Below are 13,583 nucleotides of genomic sequence, written 5' to 3'. Positions count from 1 at the left end.
TATGTGATTGAGTGATATATACTAGGACATCATCAGCAAATAGAGAGCACTTGTACTCGGTGCCTCCCACCTCAATCCACCTAATATTGGGGTTATGGCGAATTGATGAGAGCAGGTGCTCCGTCACTAGGATGTATAAGAGAGGGGACAGAGGACATCCCTGCCTTGTCCCATTGGTGATTGTGAAAGGTGATGAAAATGTTCTGATGCACCCCTTGGGCCTTGGGACACCCGGAGCCGGACCCTTTTTGGTGGATGCTGGTGGTTGTAGTCTTCGTGGCGGCGACCCGGTTCCGTGGCTCAGGGTGGTCAAACCAGTGGCGGAACTATTTATGTGGTTTTGATGTTTAAATGTCCGACTACGCCACCCGTGGATTGCGGTCAGAGTGAACCGCCGCTGCAGGGCAGACCGCTGAGGCTGGTGTTGTGGGTGCAGCAGAGCGTAGCATAACTCCCCACGTGAGGAGTATAGCCTCAGGGCAGTGTATGCGGAGGATGGGGGTGATGGTGCAGGGCAGCAGCAGTAACGACACGGAGTCAGTGATGCAGTCCAGGGCCTTTACTCACAGTTCTTATTATCCAGACCACGTCTGCAGGTAACGGCTGCCCACGTCGTACTGTGCTCACCAGGTGAGGGGCTCAGACAACTCCCAGATAACTTTGGAGCGCTTCACAGGACCCCCTTTGTGTGTCCTTTGTCTGGCCTTTCTTACCAACCCTTCTGTCCGGCTGCCTCGGGCCTCCTCTTGGTAAACTTGGCGCCAGTTTCCCTGACCCTATGTGGTGCCTTCCTAGCGGGTGTAGCGAGGGGCTTCGCCACATAAAATGTCACAGCCTCCGGTTTCTAGCTGAGGGTCGTTTCCTGCCTCCACTAGTTTCGGGGACCGGTCTCCCCCTTTGGCCTGACCCCTCCACGCAGGTGGATTCGGGCGTGCGGTGGCGACTCGCCCGTCCGCACCCCTGGGATCCCTTCATTCCTCGCTCCTGGAGCCTTCTCCGCTCCTCTTCCTTCCTTCTCCCTCTTCCAGGCCTGGGCCTCTGTTACTAGGCCCGCCTCCGGAGCAGAGCTCATGCAGAGCCCCTGCTCCCTGCCACTTCTGCTCAGACTTCTCTGCACTGAACTAAGATGGTGCCCACCTTTTATACTCCCTTCTCAATGCTCCCAGGAACTGCTTCCTCCCTGCTCCTGCACTACAGGGTTCCCCTTCCTCAGTGTTCCCTCCCCCCACTCCAGCCAGGGACAGGGACTGTCGTGCCCATCTCAGAGGCATATTGGTCGCCCTGCCCCACGGCAATGTGGTGTAATGCATGCAGGTGTCGGGTCCTGATCCACACTCCATCCTTACCTGAGAGTGAGATATCACACCTCTGGGTGAGGTGCAATACCTCTGTAGCAACCGAGCCCTCAGGGTGCTACAGTTCCATTTATCTTCAGCCTAGGTGACGTATTGTGATACAGGGCCGTGATTTTGGCTATAAAAGGGTCCCCTAGACCCCTACCCCAAGCTTTTTAAGAGAATCATATATGGCGTGCCAGGAGACTCTATGGAATGCTTTCTCAGCATCCAACGAGAGTATCTAATTACAAATTTTTAACTGCATCTAGCCCAGGAAATACTTTGTGCCTAGTAGCAGTGTCTGCTAGTCAGCGGATTATCCCGGCTGTTAAGCTAGCTACACCACCTGTAGTTTAGACACTTAATTTTTTCAAAGGAAATGCTTCGGGACCATGGGATACTCAGTGAAGAGCATCAGGAGGCACCCCAAGGCATAGGGGCTGGGACTGGCAGTAGGATGCCTTGCGGTGGACAGCCGAGCTCGATCCTTATAAAAGCTTTTTAACTGCAGCAGCTTTAGTGGACGCTACTGGAGCTGGAATTACGCGGCTGCTGGCATGAGACTTGCCCTCCAATAGATCCTTGTAAATGGATTTAAAGTGTATTCATTCAAATTAGAGAGACAATTTAAATAAAAAAGCTTAGAGCTGCCTCCACCACAGGGGGGCTCGCTCGACCCACCAGCGGACAGGCACCAGTATTGGGAGAGGGGGGCTGGCCATCAGGGTTCAACGCGGCTCTGGCACAAACCCGGCGACACGGAGGTGGCACGGGCAGGAGCGGACTGGCCGTGTCGGCTTCTCACTTTTTGGATTTTAGAAGGGCATGACATGCCTATATCTGTGTCTCCCCCTCCTTTTACTCCTCCACCTCTTTTATTTTCGCATGACTATATGTACTTGTCACTTTTCCATGTGTTAGTTATGTCTTCTGAGCAGTTTGTCAGCTTTTGGACACCTTTGAAGGTGTTTTCTATGTGTTTCTATGTGTTTTTGTTTGCCTGCCATTGGTTTTAACGGTGTTCGAAGGTGTTCGACGAACAGTTCGACGAACAGTTCGGCGAACACACAGGTGTTCGACGAACCGAACCGAACTCGAACACTACGGGGGTGGCTCAACACTAGTTATCACAGCAAAACATATTGTGAGAAGTAGTTTGTATGGCCTAGGAGGATGTCCTTTAAAATGTTTTCCGAGACCTGGATCAGGGAGTCAATGAGATCCTGTACAGTTTGTAGTGCTACCTTTTGGCATTGGATACACTGAGACAAAGTCTCAGAAGGTCTCAATTGGGTTTAGATCAGAAAAATGAGGAACAGATAATGACATCAATAGCTTCAGCATCCAGGAACTGCCAATACACTCTGGCCACATGAGGCCGGGCATTGTCCTGCACCAGGAGGAGCCCAAAGCTCATTTCACCAGTGTAAGGTTTAATAATGGTTGTGATCAGGGTTACTAACTTGATTTTTTATTTATTCTGAACAGCTTATCAAAAAATCACAGACAGACAATACGGATACATTGGAAAGCCATAATAAATCATTATGATTACTGATACATACAGTGCTGCTCACCATTTTTGCCACCCCTTCATTTTTTTCATACACTGTACAATATCTTCAGAAATAAATTGAAATGTACCAAAGTTATATCCTCAGGGATTTTTTAATTAGTAGTCCAAAGTAATACAACAATAAAACATTGTTTTTCAACTTCTATGTTGCAATTTCAAAGAAGAAACAGAATAAACAGTATGTGCAACAATAAAGGCACCCATAATTAATATTTGGTTGCACACCCTTTGTCATTGCTGACAGCCTCCAAACGTTTCTTGTAGCCATCTATAAGCTAAGCTTCTTGCACTTCTCAGCTGGAATTTTCTCCCACTCTTCCTTTGCAGTTTGTTTAAGCTCTTGAATGTTTGCAGAGTTCTTTTTCCCAATGGCAGATTTCAGCTCAGCCCAAAGATTTTCAATGGGATTGAGGTCAGGACTCATTGCTGGCCATTTTGAAACAGTCAATTTTTTCTTTTTCAACCATTCCTGTGTACATTTGGATGTGTGCTTTTGGTCATTGTCTTGCTGGAGGAACCATGGTCTTTAACTCAAACCAAGTTTTCTTACACTGGGGAGGACATTTTGTTCTAAAATCTCTTGATAATTCTCTGATTTTATGATTCCTGTGATATGGTCAAGACCTCCAGTACCAGATGCAGCAAAGCAACCCCACAACGTTATGGATCCTCCACCATGCTTAACTCTTGGTAAGGTGTTCTTTTCTTTATAAGCTTTATTGCACTGTCAGTAAATAAACTGTTGCACTGCATTGCCGAAAAGCTCTATTTTTGTTTCATCTGTTCACAGAACATTTTCCCAGAAGGACTGTGGTTTGCCAAGGTACTCTTTGGCAAAGATCAGTTGTTCCTTTTTATGTCTTTTCTTCAGCAATGGTTTCTTCGTGGCCTTTGCCCATAAAGCTCTACCTGGTTTAGTGTGCGGCGTATGGTACTTGTTGAAACCATGACCCCAGACTGTTCCAGGTTGGGCTTCAGATCTTTGGATGTTTGATGTGGTGTTTTTTCCACTATTCGTACCAATCTTTGAAGACATCTCTTGTCAATTTTCCTTTTTCCCCCACGTCCAGGGAGGTTCTTGACGGTTCCATGCTTGGAAAACTTCTTAATAACATTGTGCACTGTTGAAACTGGGATACCAAGGTCTTTGAAGATGACCTTATACCCTTTTGAAGTCTTGTGTTTGCTAATATAAACAGTTCTGATGTCCTCAGACAGCTTCTTTGTCTTCACCATTGTGACAAAGGAACAGGACCTACCATATAGCTTTTTAAAACAGTGAAGTCATCTTTCATTGGTAAATTCATGTTACATGGGCACCGACAATTAACCACAGGAGAATCTCTTTTGTGATTTACCTCAGGCGAGTCAAAATGTGTTTCCATACTAAATTAATGTAAAGGGTGCCAATACCAGTGTCACAGCAAGCTTTAGGTCTTTCTATTTTTCCTTCCCATTGTTTTGGGTCTTAAATTATTGTTTATCATTTGCTCTTTTGTATTTAACACGAGTGCTCTATACAAAAAAACTTTTTCACTTGATTAATTTTTTCAGGAGATATTCCACATTATGTACTTAAACGTCATGGGTGCCAATAACGATGAGTAGGACTGTATCTTCAGCCCATAATTCTGATATGAAGACATCAGCTGCATTCACTGTATACTGTAAAATGATGATAACTTGGCTAGGGTCATATGACCATTTTTCTCTTATGTGAGAAAATCGGTCTGAATATTCTAATCACACTATGATAAGTGTAGCGCCGGCGTCTTCTGCTCCTCCGGCCTCCCTCCACGCTGAGTCTGCCCAGGGTGCATGCACTGTGCGCAAATCCCCTGGCACTGTTCTTAGGACACGCATGCACTCCCTGCCTCTTAAAGGGGCCGCACACACTGTCCTAAGATGTTCCCGGCCAATGGCTGGAAGACATTAACTATTTAAGGCACCTCTTCCAACATGGAGGTGCCTGTGCAATATTGAAAGTTTGTTGTTATAACACTCTTGTCAGTTCTCAGGTCCCAGTGCTTGCCCGCCAGCCTGTCTATCAGCCGTGCCCGCCAGCCTATCAGCCATGCTCACCAGCTTGCCTTTCAGCCATGCCCGCCAGCCTGTCTACCAGCTGGGTCAGTCTATCTGCCGTGCCAGCCTGTGCCTGCCTTCAGTCCCTTGGGGTCACCTGCCCTCCACCAGAGGTCGGTCCCGGAGTAGCACATAGCCCACCTCCCCGGTCCGTCCTTGGTTCACGGAGTCGACTAGCTGCCGTACAGCCAAGGTCGGTCAGGGTGAAGCCCCTAGTTACGCCCCTCTGCTCCCTCCTTATTCCCAGCCCCGTAACAATAAGACTCTGATTAGAGTTTTCTCTAAGTGTGAATTTTCTAGGATAAAGTTTCTCCATCTTCTCTATTCAGCCTGTCCTTGAAAATCAGACTGCACTCAGATGTTTTTTTCCGAGGGCATCCCAATATTTTTTTACAAACCCATAGACTTGAATGGCCGAGTATGATCCTTGATGATTATGGGAGGCAAATCGTGGATGATGCAATTTTTTTCCTGCGACCACTCAGTCCAAGTAAAAAAATCAGAAATGTGCACGGCCTCATTGAATAACATGGGGATGAATACTATCCATCAAATCGACGGATAATACTCGTCTGATTTTTACGGTCCTGTGCAAGAGCCCTTACAGTCAAAACAATCTGTATAAGTTTCCTCAGCTTCAAAAAAATCACGGACGTCTTAATTTTTTCTTAAGGACAGGGCAAAAAGGTGCTTATTTTTCTGGACTGTCTGGGAATATCTGGATGTTTGGCAACCATGGTTGTGATGATTTAATCTCGGTAGCTAACAGCAGTCAGAGCGCAGTCGGTTATCATCACAAATCAGTAACAATCACGATTTTTCTATTTGGACTACTCATGATCTGACCAGAGTTTTGTTGGAAACCTCTCGTGTGGCCCTGTCTTAGCCATTCCTTCACTCAGTGATGATAGTTAAAGAAGTTGTACAGTAATTTATATTACCCCCTCAATGTATCCTCCCCGGGGCCCCTAAGACTTTTTGTAAATACCTTATGTTGCTGATAATGCCTGTGAGCGGCGCTATCGGTGGCCGCTCACAGGCATCACGTGACCCTGCGCTGAAGTCACAACAGGTGAGGCGTGATTCAGTGCTGGGGTCCCCGCGGTGGCTGCTGGGTTGTGGTCGGGGTTACCTCCCGTGTCACACCCAGCATCCACCGCGCGCTTTCCCAATGAATGGGAAGAGGCAGAGGGCGCGTTGGATGCCGGGTGTGACACGAGGGGGGTAACCCCGCTCAAAGCCTGTCATCCACCTGTAACGTGGAAGACAAAGACCCCAGGCTTCTTCCAGCACTTGTCGTGACATCAGCGGATGTCAGAGCCGGCTGCAGCGGGGGGTTACGTGATGCCTGTGAGCGGCCATTGATAGCGCCTCTCACAGGCATTATCTGCAACATAAGGTATTTACAAAAAGTCTTAAGGGCCCCAGGGGGATACATTGGGGGGGGGGGGGGTAATATAAAGTAGTGTACAACCCTTTTAATGATAATCTTTTTCCGGGACAGTGACAAGAAGCCTCCTGTATTCCCACCATTTGGGCAAGGTGGCACTCCAATCCTCCAAGTTGCTTATCATAGGCTTTATCAGACAGCTATAATTGCCACTTGGAAATCAGAAAGACCCAATTAAAGTTCACGTGGACATATCATGTGCTTTCTGTGACATTACACATTCTGCATGGTCACCTGCATAGTACATGGTATACCCACATGTACCCTCAGAACCTCACACTTGCTATCTAAGGATATTACCTGGGGCATTTGACTGGACATCTTCTCTGCAGATCAAACCCTAATCACAGGAGATTACAATAAACTATAGCTTTTAAATGCAAATAAATGTAATCGATCATACTGATATAATTTGCCAACATTGCTGTAAAACAAAAGTAAACAACTGTTGAAGGCATGACCTCTGGCATCAACATAGTAAGAGGGATAACTGACAACTTTTCCAACTCTTTTGCAAGTACTTAGAACTTTACAAAAACAATGTAAAACCTCCAAAAATAGTCAAATTGATGTAACAGAAAAAATAATGTACTTTACAGTATATAAGATTACATTTTTGTTACAAGCATATCTCTCCTATATTTGAACTATGAATCATTTCATCCTTAACGACACAATTTTCCACAGCAGCAATTGAATGATATGTAATGTTTCATCACCATAAATGCCCCATCAAAGAGGGTTAAACCCTTTACCACCTTGAGATTTTCCGCTTTTTGCATTTTCGTTTTTTGTGCCCCTTCTTCCCAGAGACATAACGTTTATATTTTTCCATCAATATGGCCGCATGAGGGCTTGTTTTGTGTTGGATGAGTTGTACTTCTGAATGACATCATTGATTTTGCCACATAGTGTACTAGAAAACAGGAAAAAAATTCCAAGGGTGGTGAAATTGCAAAAAAGTGCAATTCCACAATTGTTTTTTTTTAAATTTACCATGGTCACTATCGTTAATGCTAAAACTGACCTGGCAATATAATTCTTCAAGTCATTGCGAGTTCACAGATACCAAACATGTATAGGTTCTTTTTTTATTTAAGTGGTAAAAAAATCCAAAGTTTGTAAGAAAAAAAAAAGAGTGCCATTTTCCAAGACCCGCAGTGTCTCCATTTTTGGGGGATCTAGGGCTGGATGAGTGCTTGTTTTTTTGCGCCAAGCTTATTATTTTATTGATACAATTTTTGGGTAGATACGATGTTATAATCACCTGTTATTGCATTTTTGTGCAATGCTGTGGCAAAAAAAACTCCTTAATTCTGGCATTTTGATTTTTTTTTTCTCGTTACACAGTTTACTGATCTATCAAAATATAAAGTAAATTAATCCGATCGGACATTTCTGGACACAGCGATACCAAATATGTGTATTTTTTTTCACTGTTTTATTTTGAATGGGGCAAAAGGGGGGTGATTTGAAGTTTTATGTTTCATTAATATTTTTTAAAACATTTTTTTAACTCTTTACTTGCTTCAATAGTCCCCTTAGGAGACTTGAAGCTGCGATCGTCTGATTGCCTGTGCTACACATAGCAGGGCTTCAGCCCTGCTATATGTAGCATAAATCATGACCTCCTTTGAATGCCGGCCTCGGAACGGCATTCATGAGAGATTTACAATGACAGGCACAGGAGTCTTCTGCAGACCCCCGGCTGTCAAGACAACCCATCGGCGCCCCGCGATCACCTGACAGGGGCACCGGAGGGCATGTCTTATGATGCGCTTCCGGTTTGCGCGAGTTAAATGCTGCTGTCAGAGATTGACAGTGCCATTTAACATGTTAATAGCCGCGGGTGGATCACGGATCTACCTGCGACTTTTAGAGGCACATGACAGCTGATCAGATCAGCTGTCATTTGCAGGGAAAGATGTGAGCTCAAAGCAGTGCTTGGAATAAAATAAGTTCCACAGTTGGATGTGTTAACATTTTTTTCCTGTGCTGAGATAATCTTATAAATGTGCCCCTGCTGTGTACTGTGTAATGGCCGTGTCTGACCGTGCAGGAACACAGTCTGATCATACCACAACTCCTGGGCAGGGGAGGAAGCAAAAGAGTATATAGACAGAACAAAATCACTGTTGTTTTCTGTGAGGTAAAACATGTTTGAAGCAAACAAAAGCTTTACCTCAGAGATATAATCAGATACAATTGTGGAACTTATTTTTATTCCAGGATCTATTGGTTAACATGTACTTTGTTCTTGAGAAAACCCCTTTAATGCTAAAATATCAAAGACATGGGGTTTTGTACAAAAGGGGCTTTATATTCAAATTTGCAAATGTTTTTCATATGGAGGAGGATGATGGACAGGTTTGGCCAGATCTTTCTCCATTAACTGTCACTTTAAGAACAGGACCACGTTACTGGGGTACTGGCCCTGCTCCCCAAACCTCTCTGAGATACTGTAAGAGTTGCAGAAATGTTTGCATCAAATCTGTGGAATGTAAATTTACCTGCCACGAATAGATGAAAGTACTCCACTATGACTTGTAATTGATTTTGATTTTAATCCTTTAAATGCCTGCCCTATAACTTGTGCTTGTACATTACTACCAACAGTGAGATGACAGCAGTAAAGATAAAAGCAGCAATGAAACTGTGTGTATTTCCGGTTACAACATAAATATTTTTAGCACTCGAGGTTTTGGGTGTGTTTCTATTTCAGTTCAGAATTTTACATTTTTGTTAAAAGTTTTTAAAAAACAAATAGGTAAGAAACACCCCTACATATAGTACAACACCATAGACCAGAAGGCAACAAGCAAGAAAGGGATCATCAAAAAAGTGGTAGGGATGATGAAATAAAGTTCAATTTAATTTTAGACTGTAGGTAACTAGATTGCACCTCTTTACTTACTGATTAGAGCCTGTTTGGGGTTAAATTTACATGTAATGAAAATTTTCTGGGTGGATTTGCGATTAGAAAAAAAAAAATCACATTTACAGTACAAGCTAGGAGGATGAGATTTAATCAAATCTATTCCACATGCTCCAGAATCTTTCTGCACAGAAACTTCCCAGCATATACATTTTTGTTGTGAATTTTCACTAAAAAATTTTTAACAGCTTTTAATGTAGACGGGTGAAATGTGCAACAAAATTTGCATTTTACAAGGGGATATTACTGTGGATCATGTAAATCTGCTGACAGAAAAATATACCTAGGTGTTCAAGAGAAAACCATGTCGGAATCCATGTTTTTATGAAGTTTTCAGTTATGTGAGTATGTGCAAACAATGTCTTATTTCAGCAGATTTTGATCAGAAACCATTGGAAAAATTGCAGTAAAAGCGCCCCCATAAACTGAAGATTATGCACAGCAATGTCAAAACAACATTGCTGTGCCCATGTTCCATCTGATGTCATGTCTTTTAACCGCATCAGAATTCGGAAACCTTGAAAAGGTTAAATGAAGTGACATGATCATTCATTGGACAGCTACCGCTAGGAAGCCGCCCGCTTTCTATACTATATATACAAACAGTATAGAGTAAATGACACCGGCAGCCACAAGAGTGATGGCAAGGCCAATGGCGAAGTTGCTTCAGGAAAATGGCCAACAGCACAAAACCACCATGTTTAGCCTGGGAAAATTCAACAGCATATGCACATAGTGTGACATGGTTTTTATGTGGTTTTTGCTTTGGTTTTGAGGAGTTTTTATTTAGTTATCTTTTTGCAACCATAGGTGCAAATTCCATCATGAATTTGCACTAACAAAGTGACTTATCACTTCTTTTTTGTGTGTGTTGAGGTTATTAAAAGCTTTTTGGAAGAACAAATGCATTTTGAATTGAAACCAATAGGATTTCTGATGCGGTTTTTGATGTGGATTTTGGAAACGATTCACTTCAAAATCGACATATGAAAACTCTATGTGAATATAACAATACCTTCTAGTCCAAATCATTCACAGCATCCTTTGTTTGCTTAATTTATTCACATTGATTATTTATATTGTAGATTTTACTCTTGGGACCTCTCAATTAGTGACTTGCGATAAGTTTGTCCAAGGATTTGTACTTTTTTTAAAGTTATCTTTTGTTAGTTTTCTGATTTTTATGTCATTGTGGCTTTTCCAGATGTTTAAGATTTGATTCATCAAATGTACTCTGGTCTCCTTCTGGAGTGCTTTTATGTAAACTAGTTATTTTGGCGCAATTATTTTTTTTTACATTTCATGAAACATGCGGCTTTGTGCTTGAGAGTCACAAAATGGGTCAACGACAGAAAAAAAGGCATTTATTATTTTGGGCAAAATTGAAAAACAGCAATGAAAACCCCAAGACAAAAAAAGTGAATTTAAAAAAATATGAAAATGATAAATAGGCGGCCCATATATTAATATAAAGGTGGAAAAAAAACTAAATGTCCCACTCATTTTATTGCTGCATTTTTTATGTTGTTTTTTCTTGCGCTAATATGCTGTAGTCCTATGTTAATTGAAAGTTTACAGTAAAATATGACAGTATCTGTGTACACAGTTTTTTGAGTTTGTGGTGTTTTAATGGTGTTTATGTCAAAATGAAGAATCTTCAACGCATGGTTTTAGTTTCAGGTGTTTTTTTTCATGGTTTTAAATATTATTTTGAAAGCAGCCAGACTAAACACCTATACAAGATACTAATATGGTACGATGATGGTGTTGGGATATGAGCTGTGACATCACTTGTAGGTGCTTTCTATATTAGGCAGTAGACACCCTCTTATAATGGATGGGCTTAAGGGTGCACTCAGACAGCCATATGAATCAGACCAAGATCAGAATTCAGTGCATGGACTGGCCGGCGGCTCTCCCTACCTGTGCATATCAGCTTCATGTATTTCTATGCAGCTCGGATTGAGAGAGATGCCGGCCAGTCCAAGCACTCCAATTTCAGTCCAATTTATACGACAGTCTGAGTGCACCCTAACAGAAAACGTCAGTCCTAGTCATTTAACCCCTCAATGTCGCTGTCACTTGTAACTACAGCAATTAAGTGGTTTTACATAAAGGAGGGGGCGCTTTCTATAAGCCTATTAATACCCCCATGATCACATTTCAGCGGGTTATCATGGTTGAAAGTAATTAAAATGTCAAACAGAGGCGTTGTTGAATGAAGGTAACATTTCTTCCTATAAGTACCCACCCACCACTTAAAGGGAACTTGACACTTGATAGATGCTGCCAGATCCAAGGGCACCATGTATTAGACAGGGGCTGCATGAGTTCAGCCACATATGTTTAACTCTGAAACACTGTGGAGTTACAGAAAAAAAAAATTGTTTATAAGCTACCGGAGACCGAGCCTCACAGGAGTCTAGTTCTCTCTGCCTGCTTCCAGTTACTGACAGGTCTTTCCCTGCATGCACCTATGGGGAGAGACCTGTCACATGGCACCTACAATGTGGCACAGGGACCCCAATCCTTAAAAAATGTGCCATTAGCGTAATTAGCTAAAATTAGTTAGCCCCGAAAAAAGTGCTACACGTAATTGTCCCTGAAAACAATGTAACCAGATAGATAGTGCCTCTTAAAATAAATAGTGACAGACTATTAGTGCCCCATACATTAAAAGTGTTCTTCTCAGTTCTCCCTTGTGCTCTCAAACAGTAATAAGCAATTGTGTGCCCTCTGACAGCAATAAGGCCCCATGTATGCTTCCTAGTAAGTAATTTTGCCCCCATTTTTATGTCTAGACAGTAATAATGCTTCTTGTTGGCTCCCTTGAACATTATAATGCTCCCTTAAAGTAATAATGCCTGCTAAATGCTTCCTGCCATATTTGAAAATTATAATGCCACAATTGTGCCCGACAAGACATTTCTGGCTATGGTTTCTCATAGAGAAGACGGGAGTGCTCGGCTGAATAAGCACTCCTGTGTATGGGAGAACCGGCCTTGATGACTGTCAGCTGAAGGATTGGCAAAATATTGTTCACCAAACAAACATCTGAAGTGCATGGCCAGCTTGAGACTGATATGCTATAGCAAAATTCAACTTTGTTGGGAGGGCTAGCCAAGATTCATTTTCAGGCTTTGTGGTCCGTTTCACAAGTTTGTGAAACATGGACATTACTCAAATCAGAAAACCATGTAGATATATGAGCCACTGTTTATTGTTAAAGGGACTCTGTCAGCACAGAATGACTCTTCAGATGCGGAGGAGACGGAAAAAGTATTTGTCGGCGTCCGCCGTAATCGCGAGTGCAGTCTGATGTTTCATACGCACCAATAGACTTGTATGGGTAAGTGTGATCCAATCATCAGCTGCACTCGAAAAATCCTGTAATTGTTCTGTAATGCCAATGATGCACTACTCTGCCATAAGTCACGCACCATGTGGTGTGCAACTGTTACCACTTCACTTTGGCAGGGGACAAAATAAAAGAAAATTAAGCTTGTGATGCCAGGGTGCACTTAATTAACCTCTGCTTTCCGGTACGGTGTTGTAATATGGTGCATTCCAATAGTCCAGAAAAACACAGAGGCTAAAGAGGCTAGTGATAAACTTTACTTCTTGCACCAATACCAAGGTACATCCAGATAGACGATGATTCAACAGAGCTTCAATTCCAATGCAGCAATCATAGTTACTTTCCAGTATAGTCATACAGATATATAAATCATGCAGTGATTCCTGAGTACCAGCTTCTGCTTATCTGCACAGTCTTTATCACGCAGCTGACTGCAGCTGAGGCTGTGGTCTCTCATATACGGGAGCTCTGATTTTCCTACCTGTTCCCTTAGTTTTCATAGGCAAAGTCCTCTAAAAATATCTCCTCGACCTAGCCATGTGGTCTAACCCTGTGACTTTATGGCCATATATGGAAAGCAGGGTTGCTTTGTTAACAACCTCCTGATAGCAGAACATAATAAGTACATCACTTTATGCATATGTAAACCACTTCTATACACTGAATTCTCATGTACATTATCTGCAAAGGGAAATGTGAACATTGTGCAAACTTAATGAGTTAGCTGCTAGCTCTGCTACATCTTAAAGGTGCATACACAACAACTTTGTGGCACTACAGTTCTTTCATGTCAAATTGGCAGGAGAAAATAATGTCGAAAAGGGAAAAAGTTCCAGCTCAGGAAT

The 13,583-nt window shown here is 42.7% G+C and overlaps 1 protein-coding gene across 1 annotated transcript in view; it reads left to right on the top strand.

The window, feature by feature from the left end:
• Nucleotides 1-13,583, top strand: part of CD53 (CD53 molecule) — a 75,696-nt gene that overhangs the window by 25,051 nt on the left and 37,062 nt on the right. The gene's annotated exons all lie outside the window — the stretch shown is intronic.

Source organism: Phyllobates terribilis, unplaced genomic scaffold, assembly GCF_046119375.1.
Source record: "Phyllobates terribilis strain yellow unplaced genomic scaffold, ASM4611937v1 Scaffold_2__4_contigs__length_985480577, whole genome shotgun sequence".
Lineage (NCBI taxonomy): Eukaryota > Metazoa > Chordata > Amphibia > Anura > Dendrobatidae > Phyllobates > Phyllobates terribilis.
This window is presented reverse-complemented; position numbering and strand designations above follow the sequence as displayed.